General features: G+C 47.5%; 1 protein-coding gene across 2 annotated transcripts in view; it reads right to left on the reverse strand.

Annotated features, from left to right (window-relative positions):
- LOC126418812 (copper-transporting ATPase 1) overlaps positions 1-17,811 on the reverse strand; it is a 515,583-nt gene that overhangs the window by 326,583 nt on the left and 171,189 nt on the right. The window lies entirely within an intron of this gene.

Genomic DNA, 17,811 nt, shown 5'->3' on the forward strand with positions numbered 1-17,811 from the left:
TGGACAATCCTTTGCGGATCGAAATTATATATATATCTTAAACTGATATTTCCATATACCGTAAAAAAGCTTAAAATGAAGCTGAAGGGACCGAAATAATTTTTCGTATTAAAATAATTTCGTGTCAGACGATATAATTATGCGAAACAAGCGCAATTTCCGAACTCTTGAAAATTTATTAACAGTACAGTAATTTAGTTTTGTTCTAAGATTAACTCTTGCAGTAACACACTGTACATTAACCATGGCAATACCAAGGCGTTTTTCTATTACGCGCGCTATAAATAGGGCAGGAGGGATGGGTATCTTATGCCCAGACTAAGAAAAAATTTGACCAAAAAATCCCTTAATTGTTGCTGAATTATATTAACAACACAGATACTTTTTAAGGAGATGCCTATGTGCAAGCGAGGTCACAAACTTGAAAATACACTGACGTGTGAAAACTCACGGGACGGAGACATGCACATATACAGATGGCGGTAGTGTGCGGTTGGATTGTTTCGGGGAATAGACCAAACTCCGAGGTCATCGGTCTCATAGTATTAGGGAAGGACGGGGAAGGACATCGGCCGTGCCCTTTCAAAGGAACCATCCCGACATTTTCCTGGAGCGATTTACGGAAATCACGGAAAACTTAGATCAGGATGGCCGGACGCGAGATTGAACCGTCGTCCTCCCGAATGGGAGTCCAGTGTGCTAGCCACTGCGTCACCTCGCTCGGTGGCGGTAGTGTACAAGGTATAAAACGGCGGTGCACTAGCGGAGATTTCATTTGCACTCAGGTAATTCGTGTGGAAAGGTTTCCAACATGCTTATGTCTGCACGACGGGAATTAATACACTTTGAACGCGGAATGGCAGTTGGAGCTACACGCATGGGACATTACATTTCGCAAATCGTTAGGGAATTCAATATTCCGAGATACACAGTGTCAAGAGCGTACCGAGAATACAAAATTTCAGGCATTATCTCTCACCACGAAGCACGACACAGCCTGCAGCCTGGGCTCGTGGCCATATCAGTTGGACGCTAGACGACTTGAAAACCGTTGCCTTGTCGGATGAGTCCCAGTTTCAGTAGGTAAGAGCTGATGGTAGGCTTCGAGTGTGCCGCAGACTCCACGAAGTAGTGGATACCAGCTGTCAATAAGGCACTGTGCAAGTAGGTGGTGAGTCCATAATGGTGTGGACTGCGTTTACATGGAATGGACTGGGTCCTCTGGTCCAGCCGGCCCGATCATTGACAGAGTGGTTAATTTCGGCTACTTGGAGACCATTTGCAGCTAATCATGGACTTCATTTTCCAGCACAACGATGTGGCATGTCACAGGGCATGACGAATATTCTGGAGAATTTGTGCGAATTATCTGGCCACCCAGATTTCCCGTCCATTGAACATTCGTGGGACATACTCGAGAGCTCAGTTCGTGCACAAAACCCTGCGCCGGCAACAGTTTTGCAATTATGGACGGCTGTAGAGGCAGCATGGGTCAGTGTTTCTGCAGGGACTTCCAACGAATCTTCGAGTCCATGCCACGTCGAGTTACTTCACTACGCCGGGCAAAAAGAGGTGCGACACCATATTAGGACGTATCCCATGGCTTTTCTCACCTCCGTGTATTATATTAAAGCATGCACTGCTCGCCGTTCTTCCGTATTTTTGTCCAACCCATGTACCTTACAGTCCTTCTGATGCTATGTGATAAATGGTTTAACAATACTGAGAACGTAAGCGGGTCTATTTCGTTTCCTGTAGGCGTACCCGCTGTTTATTTGGATGTTGACGATTCGCGGTTTAGTACGACGGAGCGGGCTCTGGAAGTCAAACATTCCCCTGGCCTATCCCATAATTGCGGTGAAGCTCCGTGTGATCGGTGACTAATGCAGCACGTTGTCCATGGATTGCATTGGATTGTTTGGGGGGAAGAGACCAAACAGCGAGGTCATCGGTCTCATCGGATTAGGGAAGGAAGTCGGCCGTGCCCTTTGAGAGGAACCATCCCGGCATTTGCCTGAAGCGATTTAGGAAAATCACGGAAAACCTAAATCAGGATGGCGGAACGCGGGATTGAACCGTCGTCCTCCCGAATGCGAGTCCAGTGTGCTAACCACTGCGCCACCTCGCTCGGTTACGTTGTGCATGTTAACTTCCGGAGATCCGGGAAAAAGGAACGTCCTTTTTAACCTTCATCTACTGCTTACCGGACTTCGTGTATAAATTAAGCAAGCCGTTCTTTTTCTGAATCGATAATGATTGTGTGGGAGAAGCTCGTTTTCCTCCAGGACCGCCGTAATTTATGAACTCATAATACGCCACGATCCTCTAACAGACCGACGTCAGCGATATTATTGTGCATAATTCTACGTATCCGAAATTTTACCCTTTACCTTTTCCAGTCGCACGGGACTGGTGGCTGTACATGAGATTCTAGATAAACATGTCGTGGGAAAGGTCCTAATTCTGCGGCACATTCAAGATAAAATCTACCTGAAATTCCGTCACAGCTTGCTGCCTTGGCCGGTTTCCGTAGTTTCCCTTCTGAGCGACCGCCTCCCCTCCGTATCGTAGCGTAGTACACTGTAGTATAGGTGTGGTTTAGGGTGTGGTACTGTGACGGTACGTCACATAAATATTGACATTTTTAGCGGTTGTAAATCGTAGTTTACGTATTTTATGAATATAATTAGTGTAAAAGATATAGTTAATGTTCCTGAAACAACTGATATGCACTGATAGCATCTTTATTTAATGTCTATGAAAATGAAAAAGGATCGAAAGAGACGCAATTGTACGGCCGAGGAGGAAGGACGCATTTTATGGAACACACACTGTTTTGTTTCGCTATATGGAAGGCAGCCATTGAGCGGCTACACATATTTTATGTAGGTTATTCGTATTTATTGCTAAAATAAACCTATTATTATTATTACAAAATTAATTTCTTTGTAATAGTTGTCACCTCAAATGATCGCAGTGGCTAATTATTTTTAATAAGCATTTTTTCAGTAATTTGCGCTGCGAGAAGCTCATCTTCCGATGCAGCCATTACGCGCCGAAGTATTAATTTATTTTTCAGTGTTAACAGTAACTGCAAATGCGAGAGATTTCGTTATACGTACCTTTTTAAATCGCAACAGATAATTAATTTACGTTAAAGTTCATGGTTTTAAACTATACAGATTCGATGAGTTCAGTAAGTTTTATCTTGGCCGCTCCACGGCAACAATCGAAATTCTCTCCAGCCTTTCTTTGCAATCAATAAATAGAAATTAACAAAATTACATTCAACTCAGTTAACGGCAACTATATTTTAGTCATCACGTTCAAAATCTAAAGTTGGTACATGAATAACTGAGGCCCTTCAAGATCCCGTTTCATATTTACTTATGCACGTAAGTAAAAGTGATAATAAAAGACAAAATCCCTGAGAGAAAGAAGCATGCTGATATATATATATATATATATATATGTGTGTGTGTGTGTGTGTGTGTGTGTGTGTGTGTGTGTGTACTTTTTTGTATGTGACGTAACGAATGACAACCGACGTCACAATAGGCTGTGAACGCCAGGAGCTAGCTGCCCTCGCCGCGCTGGTGCCGCGTGCAAACTCTCAGAAGCGGCTTACGCATCCAGCGAGGACGGAAAGTTGGGAAAGCACGCGCAATGCCGCTGCAGAATCGCTGTCAGCTTACGGTACTAATCCTGGCAGGCCGGGTGCTACATCAAGGAGCTGCCCCAATGACAAGGAGCCCCCCCTTCCCCCCCTTAGTTCAGTCACGCCACGTCACATCACATCACGTCACGTCACACAGCGCTGACCAGCACTCAGCACTAAACGTCATACACAAACGGGCTGCCTCGATAAAAGTTCCAGCCTGTGTTACAACGGCTACGTCAACGAGTTACCACAAACCAACTTGCTGCTGTCAAGTCATCGTCTGACGGTTGGAACGATACTAGAGCCTCAAGCGAGAAAACCAGCAGTAAGATCAATGTTTCTTTTGAATTAAATTTGTACTTCGGTAACGAAATAGCTATTATAGTTGTCCGACCGAAGCGTCAGTAACTTACCAAGAGACGTAAATGATCGTAAAATAAATGTGATTCAGAGACACAAGCTACTACTAATTCGTAAAGAAATGCTTTCTAACGTGTGTATAATTGCAGCTCACACCCAGACCTCCAAATGTCCGACATTCAGATCTGTACCAAACACTAAATGACGACAGAGTATCAACCAAACCTTCGATTTAGTTCGAACTATGTGCTTTCTTCCAGCAGAACGGACGTAAACGGAAATTAAAAGCAAGACCAGATTTACGAGCCACAGAAAAGTAAATGGTTCAAATGGCTCTGAGCACTATGGGACTTAACTTCTGAGGTCATCAGTCCCCTAGAACTTAGAACTACTCAAACCTAAGGACATCACACACATCCATGCCCGAGGCAGGATTCGAACCTGCGACCGTAGTATGTGTCAATTCTTATGGGACTTGACTGCTAAGGTCATCAGTCCCGAAGCTTACACACTACTTAAAATAAATTATCCTAAGGACAAACACGCACACCCATGCCCGAGGGAGGACTCGAACCTCCGCCGGGACCAGCCGCACAGTCCATGACTGCAACGCCCAAGACCGCTCGGCTAATCCCGCGCGGCTGTGAGCGTAGTGGTCGCGCAGTTCCAGACTGTAGCGCCTACCACCGCTTGCCACCCCGGCCGGCACAGAAAAGCGTAACTGAGTATAGAGTATGTGTGCGTCCCGTGGGGAAGTTTGTATAGCGTTGCATCAACATACAGTGTCCTGGGTTCAAACCCCAATGACAATATTTTCTTTTCCTTTTTCCGTATTATGCGTGAAAATGATGATGATGATGATGATGATGATGATTGGTTTGTGGGCCGCTCAACTGCGCGGTCATCAGCGCCCGTATAAAGTCCCAATCTTTACGCAGTCCAATTTTTTCACAATCCAATCTAGCCACTGGCACGAATGATGATGATGAAATGATGACAACACAAACACCCAGTCCCCGGGCAGAGAATATCCCCAACCCGGCCGGAATCGAACCTGAGACCCCATGATCCAGAGGCAGCATGGGTGAAAATGTTACAAGCGATATGTTTACGACATGCCAAAGGGCTGTCTCTCCGGAGCATAAACAGCTTCCCGCTTCATCGTGTGCCATACATGTTCAGTTCGCAAGAGATCTGGTGATCTTGCTGGTCAGGATAAGTGTTGCACACCACGAAGGTCACGTTGCGTCTCTGCAGCCGTACGTCAACGTGCACTGTTCTGCTGACGGAGTACATCATCTTCCTGTCGAAGAAATGGGAGTAGCATGCGGGAATTGTTCGCTTTACCCCGCAGAAACACCAGATGTGAACGCAAGTTGCAGCTTATGACACCCCGTACCATGAAGCCTGGGGTAGGACTTCATTCCCGTACGGACAGAATCCACTCTATCACTGGAGACAACAGAGCGCCATTCCACCCTCCACCATATGAGAGCAGCCACGCTTGGCGGCGTGATGGCATGAGTGGTGAGAGGCACACGTGACCTTAATCCTGCTGCACAACAAGTGCGGAGATTTCGTCCCTGGCTGTTTCGGCAACCACTGTTCGCATAATGCGTCGATGTTGACGTGGCGGCTGTACCACGCTGACGTCCAGAACTTTTTCTACGGCGAGGGAATATTCGACGTGATACTGTTGAAAACAGTGACACGCCAACGATGCACTCTGGCCAATTACTTTAAATACACTACTGGCCAACAAAATTGCTACACCACGCAGATGAAATGCTACCGACGCGAAATTTAACCGACAGGAAGATGATGCTGTGATATGCAAATCATTAGGTTTTCAGAGCATTCACACAAGGTTGGCGCCGGTGGCGACACATACAACGTGCTGACATGAGGAAAATTTCCAACCGATTTCTCATACACAAACAGCAGTTGACCGGCGTTGCCTGGTGAAACGTTCTTGTGATGCCTCGTGTGAGGAGGAGAAATGGGTACCATCACGTTTCCGACTTTGATAAAAGTCCGATTGTAGCCTATCGCGATTGCGGTTCATCGTATCGCGACATTGCTGCTCGCGTTGGTCGAGATCCAATGACTGTTAGCAGAATATGGAATCGGTGGGTTCAGGAGGGTAATACGGAACGCCGTGCTGGATCCCAACGGCCTCGTATCACTAGCAGTCGAGATGACAGCCATCTTATCCGCATGGCTGTAACGGATCGTGCAGCCACGTATCGATCCCCGAGTCAACAGATGGGGACGTTTTCAAGAGAACAGCCATCTGCACGAACAGTTCGACGACGTATGTAGCAGCACGGACTATCAGCTCGGAGACCATGGCCGCGATTACCCTTGACGCTGCATCACAGACAGGAGCGCCTGCGATGGTGTACTCAACGACGAACCTGAGTGCTCGAATGGCGAAACGTCATTTTTTTGGAAGACTCCAGGTTCTGTTTGCAGCATCATAATGGTCGCATCCGTTTTTGGCGACATCGCGGTGAATGCACGTTGGAAGCGTATTTCGTCATCACCCGGCGTGATGGTATGGGGTGCCATTGGTTACACGTCTCGGCCACCTATTGTTCGCATTGACGGCACTTTGAACAGTGGACGTTACATTTCAGATGTGTTACGACCCGTGGCTCTACCCTTCATTCGATCCCTGCGAAACCTTACATTTCAGCAGGATAATGCACGACCGCATGTTGCAGGTCCTGTACGAGCCTTTCTGGATACAGAAAATGTTCGACTGCTGCCCTGGCCAGCACATTCTCCAGATCTCTCACCAACTGATAACGTCTGGTCAATGGTGGCCGGGCAACTGGCTCGTCGCAATACGCCAGTCAGTAATCTTGATGAACTGTGGTATCGTGTTGACGCTGCATGGGCAGCTGTACCTGTACACGCCATCCAAGCTCTGTTTGACTCAATGCCCAGGCGTATCGAGGCCGTTATTACGGCCAGAGGTGGTTGTTCTGGGTACTGATTTCTCAGGATCTATACACCCAAATTGTGTGAAAATGTAATCACATGTCAGTTCTAGCATAATATATTTGCCCAATGAATACCCGTTTATCATCTGCATTTCTTCTTTGTGTAGCAATTTTAATGGCCAGAAGTGTATATTAGCAATTGCGAATAATGGCAATCATCACCTGGCGAGTGGCATGACGACAGTGCAAACTTGTGCCGGACCAGGGCTCGAAGCAGGATTCCCCGCATAATCTGAGCGGTCGCCTTACCATTTGGCTACCCGTGCACGACCCACGGCCAGATCCTAATCTCCATATATCGTCAACCACGCGTCTACTATCTGTTCTCGTACATCCATTATGTACATTCCCGTACAGGTCAGACGTTGTAATTGAAAGTCGCTTGCCCGGCGTCGGCAGAGAAATAAGATACTGCAAAGGGACTTCGGATTGTAACTAGAGTAACACAGGCATCGTATCGTATGAGCAGCAATTTGCCCAGACGCCCATCGAGTTTGTCGCAAGTCCACAATGCGACGCCGTTCAAATGGCTGAAACTGTTAGATAGGAGTGCGTACCCGTCGGTGGGGCGTGGTAATGCGCTAAAATGAACGTTGCGGACGCTGTACAAGTTTGCTTTCATAATCTTCATCCTGAAAAGAGAGAGAAAATCTCGTAATGAGATTGGGAAAAATAGATACACGAGTGCTTTCAATAGACGCAGTATAGCCATTGTATTTATGTTTTATCTACACGTGTGGTAAGGGTAATTTGTAACCTGCAGAGCACTGTACGAATCAGGATGGTACTGACCGTAGAAACATGGAAAGTAAAAATTATGGCGACACAGAACACGTGTAATGAACGCCCAATGTTTCCTCTGCATGGTTTTTTCGAGGAGTGCATTGCGAAACAAACTTGGGTTACATTCGTAAGCGATTCTCGGTCATAACGCAGTTTCGCGGCGTTCGACCCATATATGTTAGAATTACGTGGGATGAAATGAAAAAAAGTGCCGGAAGGGAGATTCGAGCCAGAGATTTTGCGCTTATGAAGCGAATCGCTTTCTCTTTTGCCTGCAGAATACTTAGTTACTAGCGACCATACGATGTATCTAAGTATGACTACAATGTTGAAACTTCGATTTTTTTCGTAAACGATTGATAGGTGTGTCTTGTCGTAGTCGTGCCCTAGATAGCTTGTCGATATGAATAAAATCTGTGACGGGAAGTTCATACTGTCCCATTGTAGGCCGGGATACAATGCCTGTTGAAGGTTGCCGAAACGCATGGCTTACAGCGCAAAAAAGTGTTCAGTATCTCATACACCTAGCAACCGAAAATAAAAATTTAAAATTATGTCATAATCTACTCATTAAGAGCTGTAACCTTACGTGAAAGTTTTAACACAATAATACAATTATTATGGTTTCAACTGTTCACATGTGTTGAGGCAGTGTAACACATACAGCACAGACTGTATTCACGCTGTATTACGGAACAACAGCACTTAGCGACTTCCAACAGACTTGATACATAATTTCAAATCCTTAACAAATTTTTCCTCGCCGATACCCCGACAATATAATGAAAGGAAAAAATGTTTGTCTACGTATTTGCTGTTCGTGCGGCACAACTTCACAATGAGGCTTGAGGTTGTAGTTTATTACTTCTTTGCTACTATAACTCTATTCGCAAAAATTTTACATATATTGTAGACACTGAGTGTAGCTACAAAATTGTACCTTTGTACGGCGCGTGATTCGGGAGATGTACGTTTTATACACTGATTTCGATTCTTTGAAGAATAGCGGGTGGATTTACTGGCATCTTGAAACGTAACACTTGACGCCCTATTAGCTGACATCAGGAAAGTGATTCTGTGATGCGGCCAACACTTAAGTCATCATGGGTGGCATTATCCTAGGACAGAATGCGTTCACTGTTGGGTACTATGAAGACGATTATCGTCTATTCAGGGTGTATTTGGAATAAATGTAGAAAATGAGAAGGCTGGTAGAATGTGTTGTAACTAGCATATTTCACACAGCAACCGATGTCCGCATCCGTTAGCGTCGTGAAACAGCGCCGCGCGCCGCCGAAAGGGTCGGCACACAGCGTGCTATCCGAGCCGTCATGGTGGCAGCTCTGCAGGGCAACGATTTCAGTGTATTTGTAACATCGTGGTATAAGAGACGTCGTGTTTTATTTGCTAACGCTGTAGTCGACAGAGTTGGGAATATTATAGGGTGGAAAACATTACGGGTTTCCTCTCTTACTGGGACGTCAAACTTCCGGCGTAAAAACAAGCGTCGGCACGACGATGAAAAACGGAAGGGCAGAGAGGGATGTGAGACGGCGTCAGCCAATAGTACGCTGACGAACCCCTCTAGGACGACACTGACAGAGGAGCGGCCTCTACACGAAGAACCACCCCTTCCTTCCGTCTCCTCGATTTCTATATCACCATTTATGGCCGTCCTACCGCCCTCACCCCCACCCTCAAGTATCTTGGCGTCACCTTTGACCGCCGCCTCTCCTGGATCCCCCCCATCTCCATGCCAAGTCAAGCTCCCGACTCCGTCTCTCAAGCTCCTTTCTGGCTGCACATGGGGTCTGGACCCCTCCACCACCCTCCACACCTATAAATCCCTCATCCGCCCTATTCTCTGCTAAGCCCACCCTGCCTGGATCTCCGCCCCTCCTACCTTTTACAAATTCCTTCAAATCCTAGAACGACATGATCTCCGCCTCGCCTATCGCATCAGTCACCCCTCCCCCACGCGGATCCTGTATGACCTTATTCCATTCCCGCACCACCTCCTTTTCCTCGAAAAGATACGGATCCGCTACACCTCCTGTAAACTGGATCCCCCTCATCCGCTTGTCTCTCGCATCCTCTCCCACCCCCGTCCGCTGCGACGACTGTATTCCCACATCCCACCTGCTCTCCATCACTCTCCATACCCTCTCCCAAAGTGGCTTCCACCAACTCCCCCTCCCTGGTGATGCCCTCATCCCCTCCATCTACTCCTCCTATCAACTTTGATCCTCCCTATCCCCACCCTGTGTTTCCTTAGGGCACCCTCTCTCCCTTCTCTCCCTCCTTTCTCCCCACGGGCTTCCCCTACCCCTGTACCTTCTTTCCTCCCCCTCCCATCTCCACTGCCACTGTCATCTACACACTCCCCTCTCCCTCGTCCCCCACCTTTCCCCCTTTTGGCAGGTCCGCAAACACTTGTAAGTGAACATTTGCGCGCCAGAGATCATCGCCATCGGTTCTGTGTGTGTGTGTGTGTGTGTGTGTGTGTGCGCCGTCGTGTTAGTGCTTTACTGTTTTCCCCGCCCACGCCCATCGTTCACGTGTGTCGTTTCGGTTCAAATGTGTGTGAAATCTTATGGGACTTAACTGTTAAAGTCATCAGTCCCTAAGCTTACACACTACTTAACCCAAATTATGCTAAGGACAAACACACACACACACACACACACACACACACACACACACACACACACACACACCATGCCCCAGGGAAAACTCGAACCTCCGCCGGGACCAGCCGCACAGTCCATGACTGCAGCGCCTTAAGACTGCTCGGCTAATCCCGCGCGGTGTCGTTTCAGTCATCAGTGTCCGTGTACAAGTGCTGAACGTTATTTTTTATTATGCTCCGCCTGTGAACGGATCCGTGTTTTTTTACTCAAGTGTCTACTGTTTTTTGTCCACCATTATGTTTTGTTTTTCTGTGTCTTCCTTGTGTCTATTTGTTCTATCTATGGCCGAAGAGCGGCGTCATATTGCCACTGCCGGCCCACCTTTTGTGTAAGGTATTGAAATATCAATAGAGGAAAAAAAAATAGGCACGGCCGGGTTGGAAGACTGGCAATCATACAAACGCTACAGCAGTGACTTATGAACTGTTTTGTTTTGCTTGCACTGGAATTGTATATACCTCCATTGATTATTTGCATGTCGCCATTTGCTTACGACACACCTCTGTGAATACGCAAAGTTAAGTATTGTCATTTATCATACTGTAATAAATTCCATTAATACGATTTCCTCAAATTGTTGTCTAGTGATCCGAGGAAGCAGGTTTCCTAGGCACCCTGTATTAGACGAGTGGGCAGAGCACAACAGTGAACGTACTGCTTTTGGCTGCGCAAATGCCTGTTTGCAGGTAGTGCATAGAAGGAAGTAACTGTGCACACTCTGGAGTATGATTCGCCCTGCGTTCGTTTCTCATCAAACGGGAATACTCCTGTGTTTGTAACTTTGCGAAGCGGACAGAAAATAGAGCGCAATTCTTGGGAGGGCCGGCTGGGGTGGCCCAACGGTTCTAGGCGCTACAGACGAACTGCGCGACGCTACTGTCGCAGGTTCGAATCCCGCGTCGGGCATGTGTGTGTGTGTGTGTGTGTGTGTGTGTGTGTGTGTGTGTGTGTGTGATGTCCTTAGGTTAGTTAGGTTTAAGTAGTTCTAAGTTTAAGGGGACTGATGACCCCAGAAGTTAAGTCCCATAGTGCTCAGAGCCATTTCAACCATTTTTGAATTCTTGGGAGGAAAGCACTGTGCTTACGGGGCGGTGGATGGAAATGTTGACACTGCTCAACGTTTATTCGTTAGCGGTTTTTCTAATAGTAGAGTGCCAGATCCGCGCACATTTACTGCCATCCACAGTTTCCTAAGAGGGGCAGGTTCACTTGAGGTAAGTTTTCCACTGGCACGTTCTCGTAATGGCGCATGTGCATTTAAGGCCTACTTTGAAGCCCGGTCTACTCATATTATGTCACGGGTGCCAATGCCTGACGGACGCGTTCGTCAACGCACAGTGCGAACACCAGGGCTTGAAGAGGAGGCGTTAGCATTCTCGAAGACACAACCTCAACAAGGTCCCGATGGTTTGCACGGGAAATAGGTGTAAGCCATTTCACAACTTGGCATGTGTGGCATGAAGATGATTTGCACGCGAACCTCCTTCCGAAGATTCACACCCTTAACCCAGTCGATTTTCCACGTCGAATTCTGTCAGTGGTTTTTGCAGAAGTGTGCCATTCAGCCGGGCTTTCCGAATTGTGTACGTTTTACGGACGAGGCATCCTTTGTACCGCACGAGAGGGTATGTTCAAGAGTCACAATCAACCCATGTGGACACGGGAAAATCCGAACGGCGCGCCGGCCGTTGTGGCCGAGCGGTTCTAGGCGCTTCAGTCTGGAACCGCACGACCGCTACGGTCGCAGGTTCGAATCCTGCCTCGGTCAAGGATGTTTTTGATGTCCTTAGGTTAGTTAGGTTTAAGTAGTTCTAAGTTCTAGGGCACTGATGACCTCAGATGTCAAGTCCCATAGTGCTCAGAGCCATTTGAACCGAACGTAGCCTTTTTTCGTGGTCACCGAGATGCTTTCGCTGTCAACATTGCGCCGGGTTGGTAGGCGAAAATTTGGTCAGTCCCTACATGTTCCCCCGGCGACTGAACGCAAACACATACTTAATCGTTTTACGAGAAACTCTGCCAGAGTTGTTGGAACAGGTTCCACTGAATGTGCGACAGTGAATGTGGTACCAAGGCGATGGTGGACATGCAGTGCGAACATACCTGGGTGGAAGCTTTGGCGAGAAGTGAATAGGGTGCGGTAGGCGTGTTGCATGCCCTGCACGTTCCCCAGACTTGAAGCCCGTTCATATTTTTCTTCTTCTGGGGCCACTTGAAATCTATTGTCTATGAAAAACCCACTGAGAGTGATGAAAAGCTGACAGCGCGCTTTGTGGCAGCCTCCGGTGCAATTTCCACTTTTCGAGGAGTGTCTGAAAGAGTGCGACAGTCACTCCAGCGTCGTTGCACGGCGTACATTCAAGCAGGAGGGCGTAACCTCGAGCACTCTTTGTAACTGTTTTCAAATATAGCGCATAAAACTTTTCCCCGACTTCTCAATTACCTCGGTGCCACAAATACAGTGAAAACGTTGCCCTGAATACCTGCTGCCACGACGGCATGTTGGCGGCGCGCGACGCTGTTCTACGAAGCCTAGAGCCGTATTGTAAGGGGTGCGGACACAGGCTGCTATGTTGTGGAACGTGCTTGCTACGACCCACTCTACCAACCCCCCCTCCCGCCCCCCCCCCCCCGTTTTTTACATTCATTTCAGACACACCTTGTAGGTAGAGGTCTGCGCCGATTAGAGAGCAACTGCAACTACATCCGAAACACCATCATCTGCCACTGCACGTGTTGAAATTTTGTAATCAATTTTAGCCAGTTCAGCTGCCGAAACTCTAATAGGATTTGAACTTCTGATCGATATTGCAAATGACCTGCTTTCCATTTGAAAATAACGAGGGGGATCTAAAATGGCCGCCTTGTTGCCAGTATAACCTGGCAGTGGCCCCTCTCGCATCCGATATTATTTGCCTTTTAATTGCTTTTTATCCAGCTGTTTTGTTTTGGAAGGCCGCTTCCACACCTACAGAGCATCGTGTACACAGCCTGGTTGTAGTAACAGACGGGTCCGACAGGTCTGGACCGAGCAGCGACCCAGCGCTTTAGGAGCGCCCTGCACATGTTCCGATATCTTGGGAGGCACGTGCCCGGTGCAGAGGCGACGCAGTCAGCCGCAGCCTCGCTGAGGAACTTCCGCTGAGCAGCCAGCTGGTCGCTTGTTTAGCGATAAGAGCCGCGCGTGTCGTGTGGTGTGGTGAGGGGCGGCAGCTGCGCCTTACATAAGGATGCGAGCCGTCCCTAGGCGGCGCCTGCCACACGCCGTGGACATCCTCACCACAGTCCTAGGGGTGTTTCGGACAAGCTGTCGCTCGGCAACTTTATGATGATGCATGGGAGAGTACACCCTGTGTTGCCGCCAGATGGTCGTGTGTGTGTGTGTGTGTGTGTGTGTGTGTGTGTGTGTGTGTGTGTGTGTGAGGGGGGGGGGGAGGGGGGTACTCTGGCACTGCGCATTGAGGCAGCTTCTGACTGAGGCGACTGTTTAAGACACCCTTACTGTAACTGGTGTGTTTCATTTGGTCTGCATTTGTTACCATACACTCCTACAGTGATGAATTACCTGCCGGCCGAAGTGGTCGGGGGGTTCTAGGCGCTGCAGTCTAGAACCGCGAGACCGCTACGGCCGCAGGTTCGAACCCTGCCTTGGACATGGATGTGTGTCATGTCCTTAGGTTAGTTACGTTTAACTAGTTCTAAGTTCTAGGGGACTAATGACCTCACAAGTTGAGTCCCATAGTGCTCAGAGCCATTTGAACCATTTTTTTGATGAATTACCTGCCATATGTCTTGTCAATAAAATGATGAGGGTGATTTTTTTTTTCTAGCAGTGTAGACAGTGTGTGCGTAGCGTGTACAGTGACTTAATGAAAAACGTATGTGGCAGTGTAGCACTAACATTTACATCATTAAACAACTTCCTAACGAAAAAAACCGGTATTGTATATTATGGATAACACGAATGAGGTAGCGCTCCTTTCAATGCTCTGGCCCCACATTCTGGAGGATGGAGGTTCCACTCTTCATCCGCTCATCCTGGTTTATGTATTCATTGGTTTCCCTAATTACTTGACGCAAATGTCGGCACGTTTACTACTGTGAGGACACTGTCCCACCAATGTCATGTCAGGCAAGACCTCTAAGACTGCAGATGTCTGTAAATAATGTCTCGAATTCATCTCGCAGAAAAATATTAAAAACAGTACGGGCAAAGAGACGACGTATAACACTCCAGCGCTCAGGATATCATTTCGTATGAGTTCCCGAAAACAGCTAACTAACATAGCACCTGCCTTCAGGAGATATCTCCCAGCGGCCTGGGCTTGGGCCCTTGCGCAGGCAGTTATTCGGCTTGGCGCAGAATTCAATTATAGTAGGAAGCAGTAGCTGAAAACCGAATGACACAGGGTCCTTGGGTATCCACCACATAATTAAATCTCTGCATTTTATCCGTGTAATTTGGATATCATCGTTAAAACACAAACAAGACCCGAAAAAATACGAGAGTTGCAACCCTAATAGTGACAGCTATTTATGTAGAACTCATACAAAATACGAGGGCGTGCTGAACAGTAATGGCTCCGAATTGTGTGTTTATACTTTGAAGCTTTTAAAACAAAACAAAAGTTGTTAATACGTTTCATATATTCTTCATGTCTACATATTTACTTCTCAACATAGTCACCGTGACGACGAACACATTTCTGCCAACGAGAGATCAAGTAGCTGACACCGTCAGGGTAGCATTTTTCAATCCGTTAACGGAGCCACAACCTCCCCTCTGCTTGTACCGCTTCATCTTGTCAAAGTCAAGTCTTCGAAGGGGTTGTTTAAGTTTCGGAAAAGGATGAAAATCGGATAGGGGCGAAGTCGGGGCAGTACGGAGGATGATCGATGGCTGTGAATCCAAGGGGTCGGATTCTTGCAGCTGTCGCAGCGCTCGTGTGTGGTCCGGCATTTTCATGCTGATAAGAGGATGGTTTAGTGTGGCGCAAATTCTTCGAAATACAAACTAAATCGCAGCACGCTCTTTCTCACGCACCGACACAGTTACATTAGCCACCGGCACGTTACGCACTACAATTGGGAGCCCCCGAGGGGCACAGGGCTGGAAATCTGTCGACAAGAAGAATACAATGTACAGTGTTAATAACGCTTGTTTTATTTAAAAGGCTTTAAGAATTTTCACATGAAAAAAGCTTTGGGAGCACCTTACTTTTCAGCACTCACTGGCAGATACAGGTTTCAAAGCTTTTCTTTCCTTCCAACTAGTCACTAGCATTGTGTATAACTGATTGTCAGCTATGTGTAAGTCGTAGCATGCCCTTAGCAGCGCCAATTGTGCTGATAGAGTGCTGCAGTCTATTGCCCGACAAATCTCTGTAATAGTCCCGAATCGAATGCCATGGAGTGCTTCTTTCGTCTTACAAATTAAATTAATGCCACATGGAATTATGTCTCGGTTGTGTGGCAGGTGGTACAGCACATTGCTGCCCCATCGCTCGAATAAATCAAACTTGCGCCATATGCGTCCGAGCACTGTCGTACAAAATGATGTGCGCGCCCTGCATAAGGTGTCCCGCTTCCGTCTCTAAGTTGGCTGCGTTCCAAAAATTAACTGCTTAAAGAAAGAGGCGGTCAACTGCTTTGTTTTAGGGCGCTAAAACAACTGGGATCATACGCGCCCAAGTCAAATCTATAGAACACGAAGACACAGGGGAGTTAAAACACGACTACACGTAAATCCCAATCGCCGTAAGAGAAGACAGCTAAAAACAGGGACGTGGAGAAAGGGTTATGAAATACGTCATAGAGAAACGGAGGTCCAGAACAAAAAATTAAATGGCCTTCGCCATATTGCTACGACGGATAAAAAGTAAAACGCGGACGACAGCCCGTGGGTCGTTCGCTAAAACGGGCGATAACTCAGACGGAAAACAAAAGCGGGAACGCAAACGGTTAAAAAATGGGCATTCCGTCAGGAAATGGCGGACAATTAAAAGTTGAGCGCAGTGTGCACAAAGTAGTGGCGGAGCGCCACTTAACAAATGGCGATGGCTCTAAGGGCAGTGGCCTACACGCAACCTAGTTAAAATGACCTCCGCCCAGCGGAAGGGCCCAGAGGTGGTCGTCTAAGCCGCTGGAAGCGGCTTCGTAAGCAAGAGCTTATTCCCCTGAAGGGAGGACCAGAGGCGCTGCCAAAGTGACACCACGTCCTGACAGACGGCTACACAGAGATCATCGGAGGGAATATAAGAAAAAATGGGCTGAAGTACGAGGATGGCAGCCTTGGCAGCAGCGTCAGCAGCCTCGTTTCCTGGAAGACCAACATGACCAGGAACCCACAGAAACATCACAGTGGCTCCATCGAGAGTGAGCGAGTGACGGCTTTTCTGGACCCGTTGCACTAAGGGCTGGGCAGTGTACAGCACACAGAGGCTTTGAAGGGCGCTAACAGAGTCTGGGCAGAGGACCCAACTGAAAAGCCTGTGTCGCCGGATACACTCGGTGGCCTGATACAAGAGGTGGTGAAACCTTCTGTGAGATCCGCCCATCATTTTGCACTACAAGCTCGGCCGCATATGGCGCAAGTTGTCACTGATTTATTTCATCGATGGGCTGCAAAGTACTCTAAAGCCACCACTCCCCGAACCTAAACATTGTGGCTTCATCTCCATCCCTAAGTTGAAGGAAGCAGTTCATGGCATTCGCTTCAGAACTGTTACAGGTATTCGTCAGGCAACAGACCACTGTATTATATCATCACAAGTGGAGCTGCTAAACATACCTCTAAGATTTCCACATCTCCGGCAACGGGTTATACACAATGTTAGTGACTACTTTGAACAACAGTAGAGCTCAAACATTTGTCTATTCTGTACAAGTTGTAAATAAGTACTTGCGACTATTATAGTTCCAGCCCTAGAATATGAACGTCAGGATACACACTAATGCCCATTACAATTGCTACACCACGAAGATGTCGCGCTACAGATGCGAAATTTAACCGACAGGAAGAAGATGCTGTGATATGCAAATGATTAGCGTTTCAGAGCATTCACACAAGGTTGGCGCCGGCGGCGACACCTACAAGGTGCTGACATGAGGAAAGTTTCCAACCGATTTCTCATACACAAACAGAAGTTGACTGGCATTGCCTGGTGAAACGTTGTTGTGATGCCTCGTGCGTACTTTGATAAAGGTCGGATTGGCGCCTATCGTGATTGCGGTTTATCGTATCGCGACATTGCTGCTCGCGTTGGTCGAGATCCAACGACTGTTAGCAGAATATGGAATCGATGGGTTC

The sequence above is a fragment of the Schistocerca serialis genome, chromosome 9, assembly GCF_023864345.2.
Source record: "Schistocerca serialis cubense isolate TAMUIC-IGC-003099 chromosome 9, iqSchSeri2.2, whole genome shotgun sequence".
Lineage (NCBI taxonomy): Eukaryota > Metazoa > Arthropoda > Insecta > Orthoptera > Acrididae > Schistocerca > Schistocerca serialis.